Genomic DNA, 25,958 nt, shown 5'->3' on the forward strand with positions numbered 1-25,958 from the left:
GAGCAAGAGGAGGAGGTCAGCAATCCCTCTACCCAGATGTTCATCCGCCGTTGTCGCCGTACATGGAAGAGAGCCTGGGCCACTCTGTTGAAAACCACATCCAGGTGTAGACAAGCCGATCGCCACAGGACCCCTGCTCCACGCTATCGGCTCAGGCAGAGGGTATGGCTCTCCACCCGGGACCTGCCCCTCCAGGTGGAGTCCCGTAAACTTTCCCCCCATTTCATTGGCCTATTCCCCATCTCTAGAGTCATTAGCCCCACTGCTGTTCATCTTCTTTTACCCTGTACCCTCCGTATTCACCCTACTTTCCATGTATCTAGGATTAAGCCTGTGTCTCACAGCCCTTTGTCTTCTGTCTCCAGGCCCAACCCTCCTGCCTGTGTCATTGATGGCCATCCGGCCTACACGGTGAGACGCCTCCTGAGTGTTCGACCACGGGGCAGGGGTTTCCAGTACCTGGTTGACTGGGATGGTTATGGCCTAGAGGAGAGGTGCTGGGTCCCCGCTAAAGACATCATGGACCCGGCCCTCATTAACAACATTCACTGCCGGCACCCGATCAACCAGGTATTCCGCCCAGGTAGGAAGCCAGGTGGCGCTCTTAGAGGGGGGGTACTGTCACGCCCTGATCTATTACACCTGTCCTTGTGATAGTCTCCACCCCCCTACAGGTGTCGCCCGTTATCCCCTATGTATTTATACCTGTGTTCTCGGTTTGTCTGTTGCTAGTTCTTCTTGTTTGTCAAGTCAACCAGCGTTTTTGTATCGGCTCCTGCTTTTCCCCAGTCTCTCTTTTCTCGTCCTACTGGTTTTGACCCTTGCCTGTCCTGACTCTGAGCCCGCCTGCCTGACCACTGTTCCTGCCCCTGAGCCTGCCTGCCGTCCTGTACCTTTGCCCCACTCACTTTATCCTGATAATCAGGGTGTGACAGGTACTGTCCATATCCAGCTTGTTTTTTGTCACAGGTCCAGGAATGGCTGAAGAATTGCAATATTTTCCTGGAGATAACCCTGCAGATAGCACTACCGGGCGATCTGAAAAGTCATAGTCAATCGATCAATAATATAATAATACTTTTAGCAACAAAAAACATTTTTCAATTTACAATCTGTAGAAACAATGGGAATAGAAGGTTCAGAACTTTTGTGAAACATGACAGAAATGTTTGAAAAATATATGGCAAATAGAAATCCAATATGGATGGTGTTAAGAGGTAGATGGGAGGGGTTGAATGGAGCTGAAGGTTGGGACTAATAACAACTAAAAACAAAAGGATAACTAATGTAAAACATACTGTGCCCATAAAACAAATATAGTTTGAGAACTTTTTTGAAAGAGCACAGTTTGCAAGATATGGCAAATAGAAATCAAACTGGATGGACATCAGCTATACATGGGAGAGGTTGAGGGTAGTGTAACGAGTGTGCTGAGAGTCGGGAAGCAAGTTCAGGGAGTGAGATTTTCGTAATTAAAAAACAAAGAACACAATCAACATACCAACTTGAAACCGAGTCAATAACACCTGAGGGAAGATAATCAAGGAGGTGATGGAATCCAGGTGAGTGTCATGAGGCGCAAGTGCGCGAGACGATGTTGACAGGTGTGCGGGATAATACGTGACAGGTAGAGGGAGAACAGAAGTAAAAACAAACAAATAGAACGATTGTAAAATAGACTGTGTCCATTAAATGTAAAGTTGGAGTAATTAAAACTTGTTTTTCAACCTTTCCACAAATTTCTTGTTTACAAACTATAGTTTTGGTAAGTCGGTTAGGACATCTACTTTGTGCATGACACAAGTCATTTTTCCAACAATTGATTACGGACAGATTAGGTCACTTATAATTCACAGTATCACAATTCCAGTGGGTCGGAAGTTTACATACACTAAGTTGACTGTGCCTTTTATCAGCTTGGAAAATGTTAGAAAATTATGTTAAGTTTAGAAACTTCTGATAGGCTAATTGACGTCATTTGAGTCAATTGGAGGTGTACCTGTGGATGTTTTTCAATGCCTACCTTCAAACTCAGTGCCTCTTTGCTTGACATCATGGGAAAATCAAAAGAAATCAGCCAGGACCTCAGAAAAAAAATTATAGACCTCCACAAGTCTGGTTCATCCTTGGGAGCAATTTCCAAACGCCACCACGTTCATCTGTACAAACAATATTACGCAAGTGTAAACACCATTGGACCACGCATATGTCATACCGCTCAGCAAAGAGACGCGTTCTTTACCCTAGAGATGAATGTACTTTGGTGCGAAAAGTGCAAAACAATCCCAGAACAACAGCAATGGACCTTGTGAAGATGCTGGAGGAAACGGGTACAAAAGTATCTATATCCACAGTAAAACAAGTCCTTTATCGACATAACCCGAAAGCCCGCTCAGCAAGGAAGACAGCCATAAAAAAGCCAGACTATGGTTTACAACTGCACATGGGGACAAAGATCGTACTTTTTGGAGAAATGTCCTCTGGTCTGATTAACTTCTTATGGCTGCAGGGGCAGTATTGAGCAGCTTGGATGAAAGGTGCACAGAGGTGCCCAGAGTAAACGGCCTTCTCCTCAGTCATAGTTGCTAATATTTGCATATTATTATTAGTATTGGATAGAAAACACTCTGAAGTTTCTAAAACTGTTTGAAGTATGTCTGTGAGTATAACAGAACTCATATGGCAGGCAAAAACCTGAAGTTCCACTTCCTGTTTAGATTTTTTCTGAGGGTGGCAGATTTTCAACCAAGCTCTCATTGAAATTACAGCAAGATATTGATGAGTTTTCACTTCCTACGGCTTCCACTAGATGTCAACAGTCAACATAACTTTGTCTGATGACTCTAATGTGAAGGGGGGCCGAAGGAGACAGGAATTAGTCACCACTGCCACGAGCTGACCATGCTTTGATCACGCGCCTTCACGTGATAGGCAGCTCCGTTCCATCGCTCAACTGAAGTCAATCTAATTCTCCGGTTGGAACGTTATTCAAGATGTATGTTAACAACATTCTAAAGATTGATTCAGTACATCGTTTGACATGTTTTTTGCTAACTGTTATGGAACTTTTGGACATTTCGTCACGTTATAGTGGATGCGCTTTGTGACTTTGGAATTGTTTACCAAACGCGCTAACCAAAGTGGCTAATTGGACATAAATAACGGACATTATCGAACAAATCAAGCATTTATTGTGGACCTGGGATTCCTAGGACTGCATTCTGATGAAGTTCATGAAAGGTAAGGAAACATTTATCATGTATTTTCTGGTTTCTGTTGAGTCCAACATGGCGGCTAATTTGGCTATTGTTCTGAGCTCCGTCTCAGATTATTGCATGGTTTATTTTTCCGTAAAGTATTTTTGAAATCTGACACAGCGGTTGCATTAAGGAGAGGTATATCTATAATTCCATGTGTATAACAGTTGTATTATCATCTACATTTATGATGAGTATTTCTGTTGAAACGATGTGGCTATGCAAAATCACTTGATGTTTTTGGAACTAGTGAATGTAACGCGTCAATGTAAACTCAGATTTTTTTATATAAATATGAACTTTATCAAACAAAACATRCATGTATTGTGTAACATGAAGTCCTATGAGTGTCATCTGATGAAGATCATCAAAGGTTAGTGATTAATYYTATCTCTATTTCTGCTTTTTGTGAMWGCTATMTTTCGCTGGAAAAATGGCTGTGCTTATTGTGGTTTGGTGGTGACCTAACATAATCGTTTGTAGTGCTTTCGCTGAAAAGCATATTTGAAATCGGACACTTTGTTGGGATTAACAACAAGATTACCTTTTAAATGATATAAGACACATGTATGTTTGAGGAATTTTAATTATGAAATTTCTGTTGTTTGAATTTGGCGCCCTGCACTTTCACTGGCTGTTGTCATATCGAGCCCGTTAGCGGATTTGCAGCCATAAGAAGTTAAACAAAAATAGAACTGTTTGGCCATAATGACCATCATTATATTTGGAGGATAAAGGGGGAGGCTTGCAACCCGAAGAACACCATCCCAACCGTGAAGCACGGGGGTGGCAGCATCATGTTTTGGGGGTGCTTTGCTGCTGAAGGGACTGGTGCACTTCACAAAATAGATGGCATTATGTGGATATATTGAAGCAACATCTCAAGACATCAGTCAGGAAGTTAAAGCTTGGTCGCAAATGGGTCTTCCAAATGGACAGTGACCCCAAGCATTCTTCCAAAGTTGTGAAAAAATGACTTAAGGACAATGAAGTCAAGGTATTGGAGTGGCCATCACAAACCCTGACCTCAATCCTATAGACAATTTGTGGGAAGAACTGAAAAAGCATGTGTGGGCAAGGAGGCCTACAAACCTGACTCAGTTACACCAGCTCTGTCAGGAGGAATGGGCCCGAAACGTTTGACCCACGTTTAAATTGTTTTTAGGCAATGCTACCAAATACTAATTGAGTGTATGTTAACTTCTGACCCACTGGGAATGTGATGAAAGAAATAAAAGCTGAAATAAATCATTCTCTTGACTATTATTCTGACATTTCACATTCTTAACATAAAGTGGTGATCCTAACTGACCTAAGACAGGGAATTTTTACTAGGATTAAAAGTCAGGAATTGTGAAAAACTGAGATTAAATGTATTTGGTTAAGGTGTATGTAAACTTCCGACTTCAATTGTACGTATGTATGTATGTGTATACAGTGGGGAGAACAAGTATTTGATACACTGCCGATTTTGCAGGTTTTCCTACTTACAAAGCATGTAGAGGTCTGTAATTTTTATCATAGGTACACTTCAACTATGAGAGACGGAATCTAAAACAAAAATCCAGAAAATCACATTGTATGATTTTTTAAGTAATTAATTTTGCATTTTATTGATGACATATATTTGATTAATTTCAGAAAGCAGTCACTTAATATTTGGTACAAGAAACCTTTTTGTTTGCAATTACAGAATCAAACGTTTTCCTGTAGTTCTTGACTAGGTTTGCACAACTGCAGCAGGGATTTTGGGCCACTCCTCCCTACAGATCTTCTCCGATCCTTCAGGTTTCGGGGCTGTCGCTGGGCAATACGGACTTTCAGCTCCCTCCAAAGATTTTCTATTGGGTTCAGCGGGTCTGGAGACTGGGCTAGGCCACTCCAGGAACTTGAGACCTGCTTCTTACGGAGCCACTCTTAGTTGCCATGCTGTGTGCCTTCGTGTCTCTGTCTGCTGAAGACCTAGCCGATGGGGCCCATCTTCATGTCTTACTGAGGGAAGGAGGTTGTTCGGCCAAGATTCATCGCGATACAGCCCCATAAATCCCCCTCAATACGGTGCAGTCGTCCTGTCCCCTTGCAGAAAAGCATCCCCAAAGAATTGTATGTTTCCACCTCCATGCTTCACGGTTGCGATAGGTGTTCTTGGGGTTGTACCATAACTTCTTTTCCTCCAAAAACACGGCGAAGTTGGAGGTTAGACCAAAAGCCTATTTTTTGGTCTCATTCAGACCACATGACCTTCTCCCATTCCTCCTCGCGATCATCCGAGTGGTCATTGGCCAAACATTCAGAACAGGCCTGACAATGCACTGCTAAGCAGGGGGGACTTGCGTGCGCTGCAGGTATTTTAATCCATGACGGCCGTAGTGTGTTACTAATGGTTTTCTTTGAGACTGTGGTCCCAGCTCCTTCTTCACGGTCATTGACCAGGGTCCTGCCGTGTGTTCTGGGGCTGATCCCTCACCTCTCCTCATAGCATTGATGCCCACGAGGTTGAATCTTGCCATGGAGCCCCAAGACCGAGGGTGATTGACCGTCATCTGAACTTCTCCTATTTTCTATAATTGGCGGCAACAGTTGCTTTCTTCTCACCAGCTGCCTTGCCTATTGTCCTGTGCCCATCCAGCCATTGTGCAGGTCTACAAGTTTTATATCCTCGATGTCTTACACAGCTCTCTGGTCTTGGCCATTGGAGAGAGTTGGAATCTGTTTTGATTGAGTGTTGTGGAAGGTGTCTTCATACAGGAACGAGTTCAAAACAGAGTTGCAGTTAATACAGGTAATGAGTGGGAAACAGGAGGGCTTCTTAAAGAAAAACTAACAGGTCTGTGAGGCCGGAACTCTTACTGGTTGGTAGGTGATCAAATACTTATGTCATGCAATAAAATGCAAATTAATTATTTAAAAATCATACAATGTGATTTTCTGGATTTTTGTTTTAGATTCCGTCTCTCACAGTTGAAGTGTACCTATGATAAAAAAAATACAGACCTCTACATGCTTTGTAAGTAGGAAAACCTGCAAAATCGGCAGTGTATCAAATACTTGTTCTCCCCACTGTATATAGGGAATTGGAAATGATGCATACACTTTAATTTTTATTTATTTAACCTTTATTGAACTTACATTGATGGAAGCTACAATCTATCTGTAATATTATAGCTGATCTACCCCCCAAATGTAAAAAAACAATACAAATAAATACGTTTTCAGACCCCTTGACTTTTTCTACATTTTGTTTTGTCACAGCCTTAATCTAAAATGTATTAAATCGTTTTTTCCCCATAATCAATCTACACAAAATACCCCATAATGACAAAGCAAAAACAGGTTTTCAGAATGTTTTGCAAATTTGTTAAAAATAAAAAAGTGAAACAAGAAATGTACATAGTATTCAGACTCTTGACTCAGTACTTTGTTGAAGCACCTTTGGCAGCAATTAAAGCCTTGAGTCTTCTTGGGTATGACGCTACAAGTTTGGCACACCTGTATTTGGGGAGTTTCTCCCATTCTCTGCAGATCCTCTCAAGCTCTGTCAGTTTGGATGGGGAGCGTTGTTGCACAGCTATTTTCAGGTCTCTCCAGAGATGTTCGATCGGGTTCAAGTCCAGGCTCTGGCTTCGCCACAAGTCACTCCTGCGTTGTCTTGGCTGTGTGCTTAGGGTTGTTGTCCTGTTGGAAGGTGAAACTTCGCCCCAGTCTGAGGTCCTGAGCACTCTAGAGCAGGTTTTTATCACACACACACACACACACAAATGCACAGATGCCTCTCTCTAATATATTTGATTTCATATATCTGAGTGCCAAAAATCATATGTGAAAGTAATTACAATTTCTCTGGATGATGTCTGCAATCAGACAAATCGAGCGGCACCTGCTCACACATCACATCACAGACGTTCCGTTGAGAAATTGCTTTCCCCACTCTCAAATACAGTATCTCTAATCGGAGGAGGAGAAGAAGCATGTCCCTTTGCATTTTTTTACTGGTGTTTTAAACGTTTCCTAATACGTTGTTTCTCACCCTTTGTTGTGTATTGCCAACTCTCGTTGCCATTTCCAACCAGCATCATCAGAGAAAATAAACATGTGCTCTGGGAACATACTTCTTTCCCTGTTCCGTTTTCTTTCCTTCTTAATCTTTCACTCTTGGCCAAGATACTCTCCAAGATTTGTTTGATCGATCCCTGTATGCCTAGACTTAATTGGAAGGCACATTATTAACACAAATGTGTATCTAGGCACTATGCTCGTCTCATACATTTTATTTTATAATACCCTGGAACATCAAGTGACAGGATAAGCCAAGTTTGAAGGATTCAGATGATCCAGCATGTCTATGGATCAGAAAGTTGTGGAGCTTAGACGGTGTATCGGAAATATGCAAAGAGAGATGAGATTTGCTATTTAAGTCACACAGCTTGGGTTTACCCACCAAAGGAAGGGAGTATGAACTCTGATGTAATGCTCGGGGCTTCTCAAAGGGAGGATTAACACCAACGTCTGACAAAGAATTCAACTGCGTGAGCAGAAGGGGTTTTAAGTGATAAACACTTCCTGTCAACATATTCCTCCTTCCCTTCCTTCCTCCCTCCCATCCTTCTTATTGGATCGAGCACACTCACCTTGCTCGCTGAAGATGTAAACAGAGTAATGGTTATGTTTTGGCTTTGCGTTGTAGGTTGAATTCCCGTCGTGTCGCGCCAGTGCATTACAAATGCATGAATAGAATCCGTGACAAAATTGCACTCCAAAATCATATTCCTATCTATTGTAACTGATTGACCTGTGCCTGTTTGGGGCATCCAAATAATTTTTATTAACTGTGACTGCAGTAAATATGTAGCATCCTGAGGGATTCATAAATATTGGGACAACAATGCTATTTTCTTATTGATAGCATCGAATGCTAAGCTAAGACTTGAGCTACTGAGGCAAGGAAGAAGTCCCCTCAGTGTAGGAAGAGTATGGCCTTGGAGGGGAAGCTGGACTTTTTACGGGATGACACATCGTCTTACTCTGCCTCCTCAATCTTGCTTTGTTTGTTTGTCCACAACCTATGAATGAGAAAAAAGTATTGTTTTACAGAATGCTCTGTTTTCTAATGTAAAGCACAATCGCACAAAGCTACCAGTGGTGCATGTTATAATAGTAGAGTAAATTACAAATAATAGAGCGAACAATAATGGGTAGAGATGTATTCCTAAGAATCATTCCAGTGTAATATCTTTATAACATACAGAAAGACTCCAAAATTCACATTTAGGCTAAAACACCTTTTTTTCATAAAACAGGACCGCATTCCCACAAAACTGAAAGCGCAAACCACTGCATTTAACCATGGAAAGATGACTGGGAATATGGCCGAATATAAACAGTGTAGTTATTCCCTCCGCAAGGCAATCAAACAAGCGAAATGTCGGTAAAGGGACAGAGTGGAGTCGCAATTCAACAGCTCAGACACGAGACCTATGTGGGAGGATCTACAGGCAATTACGGACTACAAATAAAAAATCAGCCACGTCACAGACACCGACATCTTGCTTCCAGACAAGCTAAACACCTTCTTTGCCCGCTTTGAGAATAATACAGTGCCACCAAGGTCCGCTACCAAGGACTGCGGCCCCTCCTCTCCTTCTCCGGGGCCGACGTGAGTAAGACATTTAAACAAGTTAACCCTCGCAAGGCTGCTGGCCCAGACAGCATCCCTAGCCGCGTCCTCAGAGAATGTACAGACCAGCTGGCTGTTTACGGACATATTCAATCGCTCCCTATCCCAGTCTGCTGTCCCCACATGCTTCAAGATGGCCACCATTGTACCTGTACCCAAGAAGGCAAAGATAACTGAACTTCATGACTATCGCCTCGTAGCACTCACTTCTGTCATCATGAAGTGCTTTGAAAGACTAGTCAAGAATCATATCACCTCCACCTTACCTACCACCCTAGACCCACTTCAGTTTACATACCGCCCCAATAGGTCCACAGACGACGCAATCACCATCACACTGCACACTGCCCTCTCCCATCTGGAAAAGAGGAATACCTATGTAAGAATGCTGTTCATTGACTACAGCTCAGCTTTCAACCCCAAAGTACCCTCCGAGCTCATCATTAAGCTCGAGGCCCAGGGTCTTGTTAGGGTTCGTTTCCTCGTTTCCTTATCAATCAGTTACTCATTGGTGAAATTAGCATTATGACAATATTTTTAATTAAATAATTCAAAAACCTTTTGTTAATGCAATTGCAGACATGGACAAACTGGAACATAGCACGAATGTTGCTGAGTAAGTTCTGCATCAAACAAAAGGTCTCCAGTTGTTTTATTAAACCCTAAGTCGCACCCTGGTGATGTCACTGCTTACGTCATAATCCTCTACTCCTAGGACCAAAACCATGCCTACAAAGCTGTATAAACAGGGCCTTTATTGTTAGCAGTAAATGTCCCCTCCCCCCAAAGTTGATTCATTGTGGAATGTTTGCCTAGTCTTATCTCCTTCACTCTCCTGCAGAGTTCTGTCTAAGTCACACATTTCAAAGAGAGCCTTTTTATAATGAGGTAGAGAGAGAGAGAGAGAACTAAAATACAACTGTAGAACAATACTAAACTTCTACAATGAATATATATATTGTTAATACGTAGTCTAAAACCCTATAAATGTAAGGAGAGAGGGGTCTTATAACCCCTCCCCTTCTATTAATATAACATAAGCATAATCAATTATTCTAATATATCAAAATGTGTACAGCCCCAAATCATGACCCCTAGTCACTTTAATAATGCCACTTTAATAATGTTTACATATCTTACATTGCTCATCTCATATGTTTATACTGTTTCTTATACCATCTATTGCATCTTGTCTATGCCGCTCGGGCCATCGCTCATCCATATATTTATATGTACATATTCCATCCCTTTAGATTTGTGTGTTTTGGGTAGTTGTTGTGGAATTTTTTGATTACTTGTTTGATATTACTGCACTGTCGGAACTAGAAGCACAAGCATTTCGCTACACTCGCATTAACATCTGCTAACCATGTGTATGTGACCAATACCATTTGATTTGAGAGTAGTGAATGTGAAGTCTGAAACTTACCCCTCTCTATCGGACTTAAAACACTGAATTTATTACTGGTGCTTAAGATAATACGTATTCAACCACTCGTATGAAAAATGACTCCGACGTTGCCTGTTGTAATGCATCCAATTTCAATAACACCATGCAGGCCACGCTATTCCATTCAAATTGACTGGGCCAAATCCAAAACTAATGCGGTGTCATGCCAGAGTCCGTGGTCTTTGGGAATAGATAGTGTTGCTCAATACTCCCCTGACACAGGCTTTCGTTATAAGATCATCACGTTTCAGAACAGCAGGATTAATAAGGTCTCCAGGCAGCATTCCCATTCCCAATGGCTTTATAATGGTGTCCTTTCTTGCCGTCCACTGGCAGTGCCTCTAGCTTTCTCTGTGACACATGAACCGGGAAAGAGCAGAGTCAGCACTGCACGGGTCAGTGGATGGAGGGAAGCATCCGCCATTGTGAGCGGTCTACTCATTCCCTTGGCACGGCTAAGCCGCTAGCTGGTGTTAGTTAGCGACCGATCACTATAGGGCTGTGTTGAACTAGGTATGATCATCACAGCAGGTGAAGATGTCATTTCATGTTCAGGGTGGCCTACTTCACCCAGACGCTCCATTTGAATGGGAATTGGTTTGCAGAAGTGTTTTGAAAGTTGTATTGTGCTTCAAAGCACATTATGATCATTTTTATAATGAGTGTTTATCTGTATAGAATTGTCTCCTCAAGGCAGGGATGTCAAAATCATTCCATGGTGGGCCGAGTGTCGATGGCGCACTCGGCCCTCTGTGGAAGGAGGTTGACACCTGTGCCTCAGGGGATAAATTATCAAAGTTTTTGAGCAGACCTGGGTCCAAATAGGATTTATTTATTTTTTGCAACTACTTAAGTGGCACTTAAATGAGATTGTTGTAACGGCTGTCGTCTTCCTCCTCCTCGGACGAGGAGAGGAGAGAAGGATCGGTGGACCAATACGCAGCGAGGTATGTAGACATAAATGAATTTATGTTGAAATACAAAGACGAACACGAAAACACTTGGAAAATTACAAAATAAGAAAACGACGTAGACGAAAACTGAACATGAACTTACATAACTACACGCAGAACTCACGGACAGGAACAGACTACATCAAACGAATGAACAGCCAAAACAGTCCGTGTGGTGCACATACACAGACACGAAAGACACAGGAGACAATCACACAAACAAACAGTGTGAACAGCCAACCTATATATGGTTCTCAATCAGAGGAAAACGTCAAACACCTGTCTCTGATTGAGAACCATATAAGGCTGATTACAAGACCTAAACATAGAAACACAAACATAGAAATGCCCACCCACACTCACGCCCTGACCGACTAACACATACAAAACAACAGAAAATAGTGCAGGAACGTGACATACCCCCCTCAAGGTGCGTACTCCGGACGCACTACAAAAGTCTAGGGAGGGTCTGGGTGGGCATCTGACCACGGTGGTGGCTCAGGCTCTGGACAGGTCCCCACCCCACCATAGTCAATCCCAGCTTCCGTAGCCTCCTCAAAATGACCACCCTCAAATACCCCACCTAAATTTAGGGGCAACACCAGAATGACTGGCGGATCCTGGCTGGCTGGCTCTGGCGGATCCTGGCTGGCTGGCTCTGGCTGGCATGGCTCGCTGACGGCTCTGGACGGTCGGCTCGCTGACTCTGGCGGATCCTGGCTGGCTGGCTCTGGCGGATCCTGGCTGGCTGGCTCTGGCGGATCTGGCTGGACGCTCTGGCGGGTCCTGGCTGGACGGCTCTGGCTGGTGGTGGAGGCTCGGCTGGTCTGGCTGGACGGCTCTGGCTGGTCCTGGCTGGACGGCTCTGGCTGGTCCTGGCTGGACGGCTTGGCTGGTCCTGCTGGACGGCTCTGGCTGGTCCTGGCTGGACGGCCCTGGCAGTCCTGGCTGGCTGGCTCGGCAGCTCCTGGCTGGACGGCTCTGGCAGTCCTGTCTGGTGTCGGCTCTCTGGCAGATCCTGTCTGGTGGCGCTCTGGCAGATCTTGTCTGGTTGGCGCTCTGGCAGATCCTTGTCTGGTTGGCGGCTCTGGCAGATCCGTCTGGTTGGCGGCTCTGGCAGATCCTGTCTGGTTGGCGGCTCTGGCAATCCTGTCTGGTTGGCGGCCTCTGGCAGATCCTGTCTGGTTGGCGGCTCTGGCAGATCCTGTCTGGTTTGACGGCTCTGGCAGATCCTGTCTGGTTGACGGCTCTGGCAGATCCTGTCTGACGAATGCTCTAGCGGCTCCTGACTGACTATCGGCTCTGACGGCTCGGACAGACGGGCGGCTCTAATGGCTCGGACAGACGGATGGCTCAGACGGCACTGGGCAGACGGATGGCTCAGATAGCGCTGGGGAGACGGATGGCGCTGGGAGACGGATGGCTCAGATGGCGCTGGGGAGACGGATGGCTCAGATGGCGCTGGGGAGACGGATGGCTCAGATGGCGCTGGGGAGACGGATGGCTCAGATGCGCTGGGGAGCGGATGGCTCAGATGCGCTGGGAGACGGATGGCTCTGGCCGGATAAGCGCACTGTAGACCTGTGCTGGTGGTGCCGGAACTGAGGCACCGGGCTAAGGACACGCACCTTCATGCTAGTGCGGGAGCAGGACAGGACACACTGGACTCTCAAAGCGCACTCTGTGCCTGGTGCGTGGTACCGGCACTGGTGACACCGGCTGAGTGCACGCACATCAGGACTAGTACGGGAGAAGTACCAGTGTGTACAGGGCTCTGGAGACGCACAGGTGCCTAGTGCGTGGTGCCGGAACTGGAGGCACTGGGCTGGAGACACGCACCACAGGGAGAGTGCGTGGAGGAGGACAGGGCTCTGAAAACGCACTGGAAGCCTTGGTGCGTGGTGTAGGCACTGTTGTACTAGCATGGGCGGAGGTGGCGCCGGAATACCGGACCGTGCAGGCGTACTGGCTCTCTGTGAGCATTGAGCCTGCCCAACCTTACCTGGTGAATACTCCCCGTCGCCCGACCAGTGCGGGAGGGGAATAACCCGCACCGGCCTATGTAGGCGAACCGGGGACACCATGCGTAAGGCTGGTGCCATGAATGCCGCGCCCGAGGAGACGCACTGAGACCAGACGCGTTGAGCCGGCTTCATGGCACCTGACTCAATATGCCCAATCTAGCCTACCAGTGCGGGAGGTGGGAATAACCCGCACCGGGCTATGCGACACGTACAGGAGACACCGTGGCGCTCTACTGCGTAACACGGTGTCCGCCCGTACTCCCGCTCTCCACGGTTAGCCTGAGAAGTGGGCGCAGGTCTCCTACCTGCCCTTGATCCACTACCTCTTATCCCCCCCCCAAGAAATGTTGGTAGTACTCACGGGCTTTTCAGGCTTCAGCCACGTCTCCTTGCTGCCTCCTCATATCGCCGCCTCTCTGCTCAGCTTTGGGCGGCGATATATTCTCCTCCGATTTTTTTCCTCCGATTTTCCATCCAGCTCGTCCTCCCATGTCCAGTAGTCCTGGTGCTCTGTTGAGCTCTCCCCGCCGCTTGGTCCTAGGTTGGTGGTGATTCTTAACGGCTGTCGTCTTCCTCCTCCTCGGACGAGGAGAGGAGAGAAGGATCGGTGGACCAATACGCAGCGAGGTATGTAGACATAAATGAATTTATTTGAAATACAAAGACGAACACGAAAACACTTGGAAAATTACAAAATAAGAAAACGACGTAGACGAAAACCTGAACATGGAACTTACATAACTACACGCAGAACTCACGGACAGGAACAGACTACATCAAACGAATGAACAGCCAAAACAGTCCCGTGTGGTGCACATACACAGACACGAAAGACACAGGAGACAATCACCCACAAACAAACAGTGTGAACAGCCAACCTATATATGGTTCTCAATCAGAGGAAAACGTCAAACACCTGTCTCTGATTGAGAACCATATAAGGCTGATTACAAGACCTAAACATAGAAACACAAAACATAGAAATGCCCACCCACACCCACGCCCTGACCGACTAACACATACAAAACACCAGAAAATAGGTCAGGAACGTGACAATTGTTGCAATGGAACCAATGGAATAGTCCCAAAAGTTTAAACCTTTCCTTCTGGCACTCCAGGCAGACTCATCAAATGGTGATATAAGTAATTGTCCTTCACATCAACATACAGAAGTACAACAACTAGAAACGTTTCTGTAGGACTAACATTGACAGAATAGTTTGAAGGCCCGGACATTACACTCCAAACACACACCCTGCAATTCCACTCTCGCTGTATGAAGTGCATTACTAACGGGTAAAGGGACAGGGAAGTATTTCACAGCCCAGCTCTGTGAAGTGCACGGCCATAAGATAAGTGGACACGGAGGGAAACCACAAGGAGCGAGTAATGACAACGTGTGCGGATTCGATAAGCCCATGCCTGCGGACACTTGAACTACCCTTGTGAAAAGTGTGATTAGACATCTCGGCAGGAGGCTGCCGTGTGCGAGGTGGTCGTAGGGAGGACTGGATGTCATTGAGACCCATCCGGCCCCCGTCTGATGTCTCATGCCTGCTAAAGTTCAAGGCTTTGTAATGCATGTAGAGGGGCAGCATGTGGAAAGTAAGCTGTTATACCCACCACGACTGAGGATGAGCTGTGTGTGTTTGTGGAGATTGTGTATGTGTAGTGCGGCGCGATTAACCAAAATGTTGGGTATTTGTTTTTTAAACAACTAATTCACTGATTTCGGTTTGTTTTCTTTTCTTTTGTCAGCTCGATGTGCAGTTTCTGGAGAGATAAAAAATATCAAGCCTTAATTGTATGATGTAGTAGGGAGTCATTGTTTCCAACATAGCAATATTCTACCTAATTACCATTTTCTGCGCTAAACAAACTACAGTAACCATATAGCATTGAGCGCCGGTCTGTGCGGAGCAGACATGGATACTGAGAGAAGATAGAAAGTGTGATCGAGAGCAATAGAAAGAAGTTTCTTTTAGAGCCTTAGAGTACATGATCTACAGTGCATTCGGAAAGTATTCAGACCCCTTGACTTTTTTCACATTTTGTTACATTGCAGCCTTATTTTAAAAATGATGATTTCTTCCCCCTTATCAATCTACACACAATACCCCATAATAACAGAGCAAAAACTGTTTTTTAGAATTTAAAAAATATATATATAATAATGAAATATCACATTTACATAAGCATTCTCACCCTTTACGCAGTACTTTATTGAAGCACCTTTGGCAGCGATTATAGCCTTGAGTCTTCTTGGGTATGACGTTGTCCTGTTGGAAGGTGAACCTTAGCCCCAGTCTGAGGTTCTGAGTGCTTTGGAGCAGGTTTCTCTCTGTACTTTGCTCCATTCGTCTTTCCCTCGATCCTGTCTAGTCTCTCAGTCCCAGCCGCTGAAAAACATCCCCACAGCATGATGCTGCCACCACCATGCTTCACCGTAAGGATGGTGCCAGGTTTCCTACAGATGTGACGCTTGGCATTCAGGCCAAAGAGTTGAATCTTTGTTTCATCAGACCAGAGAATCTTATTTCTCATGGTCAGAGTCCTTTAGGTGCCTTTTGAGCGAGCAGCCAGAGTCTCCCTCCAGTCCGGAGCAGCCAGAGTCTCCCTCCTGTCCGGAGCAGCCAGAGTCTCCCTCCTGTCCGGAGCAGCCAGAGTCTCCCTCCTGTCCGGAGCAGCCAGAGTCTCCCTCCTGTCCGAAGCAGCTTTCTGTTTTATTTGGTCGCCCTCCTGTCCGGGGCCCGCTGCGAGGGTCCCCAGACCGGGGTCGGCGGCGAGGGTCCCCGCTCTAGAGGCGCCACCAAAGTTGGCCAAGCCAGAGGTGGAGCGGGGTCTGCGTCCCTCACCAGAGCCGCCACCGCGGGGAGATGCCCACCCAGACCCTCCCATATAGGTTGAGATTTGCGGCCGGGAGTCCGCGCCTTTGGGGGGGGGGGGGGGGTACTGTCACGCCCTGACTTTAGTTATATTTGCTTTCTGTTTTATTTGGTTAGGTCAGGGTTTGACAAGGGGTGGTTTGTTTAGTTTTTGTATTGTCTAGGGGTTTTTGTCTTGTCTAGGGGGATTTTGTATTGTCTAGTGGTAGTAGGTTTATGGTGGCCTGAGTGGGTTCCCAATCAGAGACAGCTGTGTATCGTTGTCTCTGATTGGGGAGCCTATTTAGGTTGCCATTTTCCATGTTGGTTTGGTGGGTAGTTGTCCATGTTTAGTTGCCTGTGAGCACTACGTTGGCTTCGCGTTTCGTTCGTTTGTTAGTTAGTTATTTTGTTAGTTTGTTAAGTGTTCTTCGTTGAATTAAAAGATGTATTCCAATCGCGCTGCACCTTGGTCCACTCCTTTAAATGGCCGTGACAGCTATGATCACTTTTTAAATCCAATTCAATTAGTGTAGATGAAGGGTAGAAGACAGGTTAAAGAAGGATTTTCAAGCCTTGAGACATGGATTGTGTTTGTGCCATTCAGAGGGTAATTGGGGAAGACAAAAGATTTAACTGACTTTGAACGGGGTATGGTAGTAGGTGCCAGGCGCACTGGTCTGTGTCAAGAACTGCAACGCTGCTGGGTTTTTCACGCCCAACAGTTTCCCGTGTGTATCAAAAATGGTCCACCACCCAAAAGGACATCCAGCCAATCTGACACAACTGTGGGAAGCATTGGAGTCAACATGGGCCATGCCCAGACGAATTAAGACTGTTCTCAGGGCAAAACGGTTGCAACTCAATATTAGGAAGGTGTTCCTAATGTTTTGTACACTCAGTGTATAAACTTCAATGTTTTTTGGAAGGCAGGACTTTGGACTTCTTGCTCTGTAGTAAATGACAAGCCTGCACTTGTCTTCTTGAAGGGAAGTTATCTAATGTCACCGTCCATCTGTAGTAATGGAACAACGACTTGTAGAGAAGTCAGCACCGTGTAGATGAAGTTGGACAACGTTCTAAACTTAAAAGGTATAAAGTTGCACAGTGTAGACGAAGTTGGACAGTACAGAAAACATTTAGAGAACTTTCAACTTTCAAATAAAAAAGACATGTCAAAAAGCTCTACCTCTGTGCCATTTCTGCTCAATAATAGAAGAAACGTCATCTTGAAAGTCTGGTCTTTGTAAGGTTATTGAATACCTTGGGCAAGGTTACGGAGGGCTACCAGACTATTATGAGAGTGTTTTTGCTATGACCAGATAGCTGAGCAACTTGTATTTGTTTTTTGAATCTCAGTGCAGGGTGTTCCTCAGACTCAGTTTCCACAATGAAAATCTCCATCAACATGGTGAGCACACTGAGTCTGTAAACTAGGTGTGCTTGGCTGTGATCTCCATTGCAGTGTCAGAAAGCTCTGTTATATATACCGTTTACACAAAAATATTGATCTTAATATTCCACAAAAATGTACATAGTGGATTGGTTCCTTTGATAGAATGTGATTGCAAATGGAAATTGAATTAGCCTAATGAAGGTGGTTAATGAAAGTGAGACGTTTATTGACTCTTTTGTTATGAGTCGATATCCCTTCACATTCCAATAAGCGAAGATTGTATTATGAACTCTTATTGCAATCGGAGAGCATCCAGATTATTGTGTTTTTTCCAGAAACTACAACATCTAGTCTGGATTTAGACAATGATCCGAATTGTATCATGTTCATCAATTTTAACTTGTCACATTTTAGCTTTCACGAAGGCATTAAGTATTCAACGCAATGAGTGTTTACTCGACATACGTTGGGTCTCTCTGACTGTCTTCGGTGTTGATGTTGTGAAGGTGTGTGATTGACAGCAAGCCGATTAGGAGGGGGCTCCCATGAATAGAGCCTTAGATCTGTCTTCTGTAGGTCCCTTGGTCGATAGGAAAACAATGCGGAGAAAGATCTGCAACAGAATTCATAGCACCAATGGGAATGTGCTGCCAACGATCATCCTCAAGTCAGCCTACTCTGCAGGGAGAGAGGGAGAGAGGGAGTCTAAGACAGATGGAGGGGGAGAAAGAGAATAACCAATTAATCTTTCCCGCTTCATGTGTCACAGAGTCAGAGATGGGTGGATCTGAACTGAGAGAGTGAGATGGATCACGAGTCTCTTGTGTGTATGTGAGTAAAGCGAGGATAGCGCGATTGATTTCATGTATAACAAGGAGACAAAGAGAGCGCTTCTTACTTTCTCGTGTTCTTGTTTTTAATTCTTGTGTGTTTTTGATCGCCCTTATGTTATTTTTAGTGCTACTTTGATAATGATTATTGCATTGTTGGGTTTGGAGCTTGTAAGAAAGGCATTTCACTGTATTTGTGCATTAACACTTGAGAAACTAATAAGAAAGAGAGGGAGAGTGCAAACCATGATAATGAATCTACGCAAAGGGAGTAATAAAGTAGGCTATGTGTTTTATATCAGGGTCGATTGAGTAAAGCTAACTACTTTCAATAGCCAATGTAGTAATTAATGTGGACACCCAATACCTTTTTGGTAACACTTCACGCAGAAAGGTATAATGCATTATTATTTGTTATAACCATGTAAGAGCCTTTGTAATGTGTTATTATTCGTTTCTTAAAATCATTATCATGTAGGACAGGACTATTCAAATCTTACCCTAAGAGGTCCGGTATACTGCTGGTTTAGTTTTACCTGAAGATTAAACACACCCACCTGGTGTTCAAGGTCTAAATCTAAAGGGGAAGAATGGGGGGGGGGGGGCAGTGGAACTGGCTTCGACGTCCACATTTGAATTCGCCGGATGTAAAAAAAAATATATATATTTTCAGTCAGGATGATATTAAGACGTTATAAGGGAGTCTTATATGCTTATGACAAATGTATCGCATACGCAGGGAGTCAGGAAGCAGGTGCAGAAGGAGATTTTAATAACAATGATGCAAGGCAAATTAATAAAACAGGAGATGCATACTGAACTGGAAAACAAACCAATACTGCCTGTTGAGTGAGGCTACTGAGGGCTAAATAAAGGGAAAGTAATCAAGGCTATGATGAGGTGTGCGTAATAATGGGGGGCTGATGTGTGTAATAATGGTTGCAGTAGGGATGGTCCAGTAGGAACCTGACAGCATAGGCAGGGGTCCTATCGATGTCCAGGGGAGGCGGAGGGGTGTCGCGGAGGATGGCATCAGCCAGGGGATCAGGAACCACCGGCCTGAGAAGGGAAACATGAAAAGAGGGTGAGATATGGTCGTTTGTGGGGAGTTGTAAACAGTAAGTTACCTCATTGACCCTCCGGAAGACCATGAAGGGCCTCACAAAACGGGGGCTCAGCTTCTGGCAGGGCAAGCAGGAGATTCCTAGTGGAGAGCCAGATGGGATCACCAGGATGGAACACGGAAGCCTCACTGCGGTGGCGGTCCACCTGATCCTTCTGACAGCGGACGGCTTGTCGACTGCAGGGCCCTGGTCTGGCTTGGAGTCCACGGAGCCAGGGCTGGCTGATATCCCAGGACGCACTGGAAGGGAGTCAGCGCGGTGGAGGAGTGATGAAGTGAGTTCTTGGTGTAATCCGCCCAGACTGGAACCGGGCCCACTCCCCCTATCGGTCCTGGCAGTGACTCTTTAGGAACCTCCCCAGCTCCTGGTTGGTCCTCTCCACCTGCCCGTTGGACTAAGGCCGGTACCCGGATGTGAGGCTGGCCGTGACCCCCAGCTTCTCCGTGAAGGCTCTCCATACCCGCGACATGTATTGGGGGCCACAGTCGGAGACAGTGTCCTCTGGAAGGCCATAGTGCCGGAAGACCTGCTATACCAGTGCCTCAGAAACCTGGAAAGCGGTAGGGGGATGAGAGCGAGGGATAAAATGGCAGGATCTGGAGAATCTGTCCACAACAACCATAACAGTGGTGAAACCATCAGACGGGAGAGATCATTAACAAAGTCTATGGACAGATGGGACCAAGGCAGCTGAGGCACGAGAAGGGGAAGTAGGTTCCCTGCTGTAAAGTGCTGGGGAGATTTGGTTTGGGCACATACTGAGCAAGAGTTGACAATGGGCGACGTCCTGTGCCAAGGTTGGCCACCAGTACTTATCGGAGAGGGATTGGATAGTCTGGTTGATACCTAGGTGTCCAGCGGCGATGTACAGTGGGAAAAAAAGTATGTGAACCCTTTAGAATTACCTGGATCTTCATCTAAGTCACAACAGACAAACAGAGTGTGCTTCAACTAATAACACACAAATTATTGTATTTTTCTTGTCTATATTGAATACATAATTTAAACATTCACAGTATAGGTTGAAAAAGGTATGTGAACCCCTAGGCTAATGGCTTCTCCAAAAGCTAATTTGAGTCAAGAGTCAACTAACCTGGAGTCGAATCAATGAAACGAGATTGGAGATTTTGGTTAGAGCTGCCCTGCCCCATAGAAAACACTCACAAAATGTGAGTTTGCTATTCACAAGAAGCATTGCCTGATGTGAACCATGCCTCGAACAAAATATATCTCACTGTATGTGTGTGCCCAGGTCAACAGTCAATATTTTACCCCCGTGGGGACGTAGATGCATTCTTCAGGGCAGGTAGCAGGAGAGGGTTCCCTCTCCAGAGCCTGGCGAATGTCCACATCTACACTACCGTTCAAAAGTTTGTGGCCACTTAGAATGTCCTTGCTTTGTCCATTAAAATAACATCAAATTGATCAGAAATACAGTGTAGACATTGTTAATGTTGTAAATGACTATTGTAGCTGGAAACGGCTGATTTTTAATGGAATATCTACATAGACATACAGAGGCCCATTATCAGCAACCATCCCTCCTGTGTTCCAAGAAGGCCAGCGTCCCGGAGTCGCCTCGTCACTGTTGACATTGAGACTGGTGTTTTGCCGGTACTATTTAATGAAGCTGCCAGTTGAGGACTTGTGAGGCGTCTGTTTCTCAAACTAGACACTCTAATGTACTTGTCATCTTGCTCAGTTGTGCACCGGGGGCCTCCCACTCCTCTTTCTATTCTGGTTAGAGCCAGTTTGCGATGTTCTGTGAAGGGAGTAGTACACAGCGTTGTACGAGATCTTCAGTTTCTTGGCAATTTCTCGCATGGAATAGCCTTAATTTCTTCAGAACAAGAATAGACTGACGAGTTTCAGAAGAAAGTTATTTTGTTTCTGGCCATTTTGAGCCTGTAATCGAACCCATAAATGCTGATGCTCCAGATACTCAACTAGTCTAAAGAAGGACAGTTGTATTGCTTCTTTAATCAGAACAACAGTTTTCAGCTGTGCTAACATAATTTCAAAAGGGATTTTTAATGATCAATTAGTTATTAAGGTATTATTAACTTGGATTAGCTAACACAACGTGCCATTGGAACACAGGAGTGATGGTTGCTGATGATGGGCCTCTGTACACCTATGTAGATATTCCATAGCCGTTTCCAGCTATAATAGTAATTTACAACATCAACCTCTCTGGGATATGTGGGACGGTAGCGTCCCACGTGGCCAACATCCAGTGAAAATGCGGAGTGACAAATTCAAATAAATTACTATAAAAATTTAACTTTCATGAAATCACACATTCAATATACCAAATTAAAGCTACACTTGTTGTGAATCCAGCCAACATGTCAGTTTTAAAAAACAATGCTATTATCTGAGGATAGCATCCCAGCTAACAATCACAGACCATCATATTTCAACCCTCCCGGCACGACACAAAATGCAGAAATAAAGATATAATTCATGCCTTACCTTTGACGAGCTTCTTCTGTTGGCACTCCAATATGTCCCATAAACATCACAAATGGTCCTTTTGTTCAATTAATTCCGTTGATATATATATATCCAAAATGTCCATTTATTTGGCGCGTTTGATCCAGAAAAACACCGGTTCCAACTTGCACAACGTGACTACAAAATATCTCAAAAGTTACCTGTAAGCTTTGTCCAAACWTTTCAAACTACTTTTGTAATACAACTTYAGKTAWTTTTTTACGTAAATAATBRATMAAATTGAAGACGGGATGATCTGTGYTCAATACCGGAGGAAAACAATGTGTAGCATGCTTTCTGGTCACGCGCCTCTAACAAACAGTACACTTCACTGGAGCCTCATTCTGAACATGGCTACTTCTTCATTTCTCAAAGGAAAAACCTCAACCAATTTCTAAAGACTGTTGACATCCAGTGGAAGCGATAGAAACTGCAGGAAGGTCCCTTAGAAATCTGGATTCCCAATGAAAACTCATTGAAAAGAGAGTGACCTCAAAATAAATAATATCTGAATGGTTTGTCCTCGGGGTTTCACCTGCCAAATAAGTTATGTTATAGTCACAGACATGATTCAAACAGTTTTAGGAACTTCAGAGAGATTTCTATCCAATATCAATAATAATATGCATATATTAGCATCTGCGACTGAGTAGGAGGCAGTTTACTCTGGGCACGCTTTTCATCCAAACGTGAAAATGCTGCCCCCTATCCTAGAGAAGTTAACAATGTCTACACTGTATTTCTGGTCAATTTGATGTTATTTGAATGGACAAACAAATGTGCTTTTCTTTCAAAACTGACCCCAAACAATTTGAACTGTAGTGTATAATTTTTAAAAAGGGGCAGAATCTCAATTGGTGGGAATGAAATGGAACAAATCACATCGACTAAATTTGTCTGAGTTCTAACTGATGAAAAGTAATTTTGGAAAGATCATATTCAATTTGTCTGCAGCAGTGATGAAATCTGTTGTTATGATCAGAAAGATCAGTGGTTTGGTTCATCAGGCTTGCTTCCTAACTCTATAATAGAGCTTAATTTGCTCATATCTCATGTACTGTAATATTGTCTGGCACAGTACATATGCCTCCTATGTTCAGTCGTCGAAAGGATATTAACAGCACGCCTAAAGAAGATACATTTTTTAGTTATAAAGGGGCAACCTTAGCCAGCATAAAACCCACATGGAAACGAGATTCTTAGATTTGGTAATTAACATATAAAGACTGGCTTATTTGACGGCAAATAAACAACAGTAGTTACTAATAACATACATCGCTAATGTATGACACAAAATATGGATTTTGTGACCATTTGATGACCGTTTCTATCCCAGGACCATTCAACTTTCGACTCACCCACAACAATTCTCCATAGATCTGCTGTGGATTACCCAGAATTCAATACCGTTACCACAGAGTTTTTAAACCCAGAGGTGCAACATAGCGATAGAACGCTTGAGAAACAGGCCAAGCAGACAAGGCTGGGGTTTGGTGTTTGAGAAGTCAATGAGAGAAGTGAAAAATAATTCCTTAGTTGTTAATTTCCTCGAAAATCAAAAGGCACAACCTAGATTTGAGCCAATGTCCTAGTTGAACATGTTATTACTCCAACCTCATGAAGTGACAAAAATGGTTTGTTGAGATTGTTGTGGAATGACTTGACTGGCTTGCACCAGAGCCCCGACCTCAACCCCATCGAACACCTTTGGGATTAATTGGAACGCAGACTGCGAGCCAGTCCTAATCGCCCAACATCAGTGCCCAACCTCACTAATGCTCTTGTGGCTGAATGGAAGCAAGTCCCCACGGCAATGTTCCAACATCTAGTGGAAAGCCTTCCCAGAAGAGTGGAGGCTGTTATAGCAGCAAAGGGGTACCAACTCCATATTAATGCCCATGATTTTGGAATGAGATGTTCGACGAGGATGTGTCCACATACTTTTGGTCATGTAGTGTATATAATACAGACTACCTAAAAAAAAAAGTGAAAATAGACAAATGAGCCAGTGGATTATGATAATTTTCTGGTAAAAAAGTGGAGTTGCAAAAACATACGTTTGCACACTTTATTTTCATTTGCTCCATGGCTCAGGCAGCCAATGAAATGCAAGGCTGTTTGTCTCAGCTAAATTGCGAAGAGGAAGAACTTTGCAGCTGCTTCTGATTAATAAACAATGCCATGCTTGTGGGTGGTAACATTACAATAAAACCCAGCCTTGAAACGAAACGTAGGCTGAAAACAATTTGCACGTCATCGCATAGGAAAAGACACGGCATAGACACGGATTTCCACAAATTTCCCACTTCAAGGCCAAATATATCATACTTTTACTAAAATTATGATCTATTGGTGTAAATTCTTGTTCAACATCACTGGCCAGCTCGAAAAAGTGGATTTCTGCTGTTGTGGGCATTTAATAATGAATTATACCTGTTGTACCACCTTTCCTGTCCTACTTAATCCTAAAAGAGGGATGAAGACACACATGCAAACAAAGAAACAAAAAATACTCTTCATTACAGTCATCGTAATATGCATTTATTACAACACAGCTTCTGTGAAACAGGCTTTAAGAAGATTTGGATTGAGAAAAAATGAATTTCTGAGATCATAATGTCATTAGGGAACTGTGGCATTGCATAAATACCCCTGCTGTGTGCTATTTCAATAATTTTCCATAAACCATAGTAATCTGTCCTTCCTCCTACACCCTGGTTTAAGGGGGTTGTAGTATATTTGTTTGAGAAGCAGATGAAACCTTACTGCTATGAATTATAATCACTGGAACCCAAAATGGCAAAGATGGCTCAACGCAAACATATATGTATTTCATTTCAACCTGATCCTCAATCAAATGTTTGAGTTGGAGTGGTTGTACTATACTCCACCGGGTTTGTACTTGGACCAAACTTTTAAGTTGTAATGGCTGTTAGGAACACTCCTTCAGACAGTTAATATGCAGTAATTTCAGTTTTTCTAATTATCCTACAGTTCTTGTTTGTTATTTTTTCTTCTTCTCTCTAGGCTGGCTCTTTGTTCAGAGCTCAAGGTGTGAACTGACAGACCGTGAATGCTTGGCCTTGGGAGTATAGTGGACCCTATGGCAGAAAACCACACGATATAGGTAAGAAAGAGACTGTATAATATCAACTAAACCCTTTTGTTGCTGGGATAATTTACATAATCTCTCAACTCAAGACCCTGACCAACTGCTAATCATCATTGACCTGACAATTCTGGGCCCATATTAACAATGCATCCCAGAAAAGTCAAATGACCAAATCGCCCTCTAGTGGCCTCATGGGTGGAACTGTTATTAATATTTTTCATAATTTCATCATATATTTTTTAAGGCCTAAAATCCTGTATTTATATCTAAATATTTGGATGCAAACTGAAAATTGAATAGATTTTTAAATCTATATCTTATATGGTACAAGTGTTTTTCTGATTCACAGAGGTTGGGATAAATGCGGAAGACACATTTCAGTTGAATACATTCAGTTGGACAACTGACTAGGTATCCCCCTTTCCCTTTCTTTTTTTAAAGCCCATAACCATGTGTGTGAGGTGTATACTTTTGTTACAAAGAGATTTGTGCAAGACTACCAAGAAACACTGTGTGACCATGATTTAGCCCATAAAATATGTTAACCCTTGTGTAGTCTTAACATTCTGTATACTCCCCATGTCCTAAGGGTAAAAAATGACCCGCCTTCACCCCTAAAATAAAGCAGCATAATTGAATTTGAAATCCTAATTCTATTTTGCATGAAGAAACGACCTGTCATTCATAACAAACTTTGTGAGTATCTGGTTTTTCCCTCTTCACAATGCAGAAAGACTGCATTTAATCAGTGGACACCACTCCTTTTTCTTACAACACA

General features: G+C 43.9%; 1 protein-coding gene across 2 annotated transcripts in view; it reads left to right on the forward strand.

The window, feature by feature from the left end:
* The window catches only part of LOC112068070 (leucine-rich repeat and fibronectin type-III domain-containing protein 2-like), a 276,254-nt gene that overhangs the window by 157,469 nt on the left and 92,827 nt on the right, over positions 1–25,958 (forward strand). For both annotated transcript variants that reach the window (XM_024135080.2, XM_070438013.1), the window contains one exon: positions 25,096–25,195. The gene's annotated coding sequence lies outside the window, so the exon portion shown is untranslated. The remainder of the gene's footprint in view (positions 1–25,095; positions 25,196–25,958) is intronic.

Source organism: Salvelinus sp. IW2-2015, unplaced genomic scaffold, assembly GCF_002910315.2.
Source record: "Salvelinus sp. IW2-2015 unplaced genomic scaffold, ASM291031v2 Un_scaffold83, whole genome shotgun sequence".
Taxonomy (NCBI): Eukaryota; Metazoa; Chordata; class Actinopteri; order Salmoniformes; family Salmonidae; genus Salvelinus; species Salvelinus sp. IW2-2015.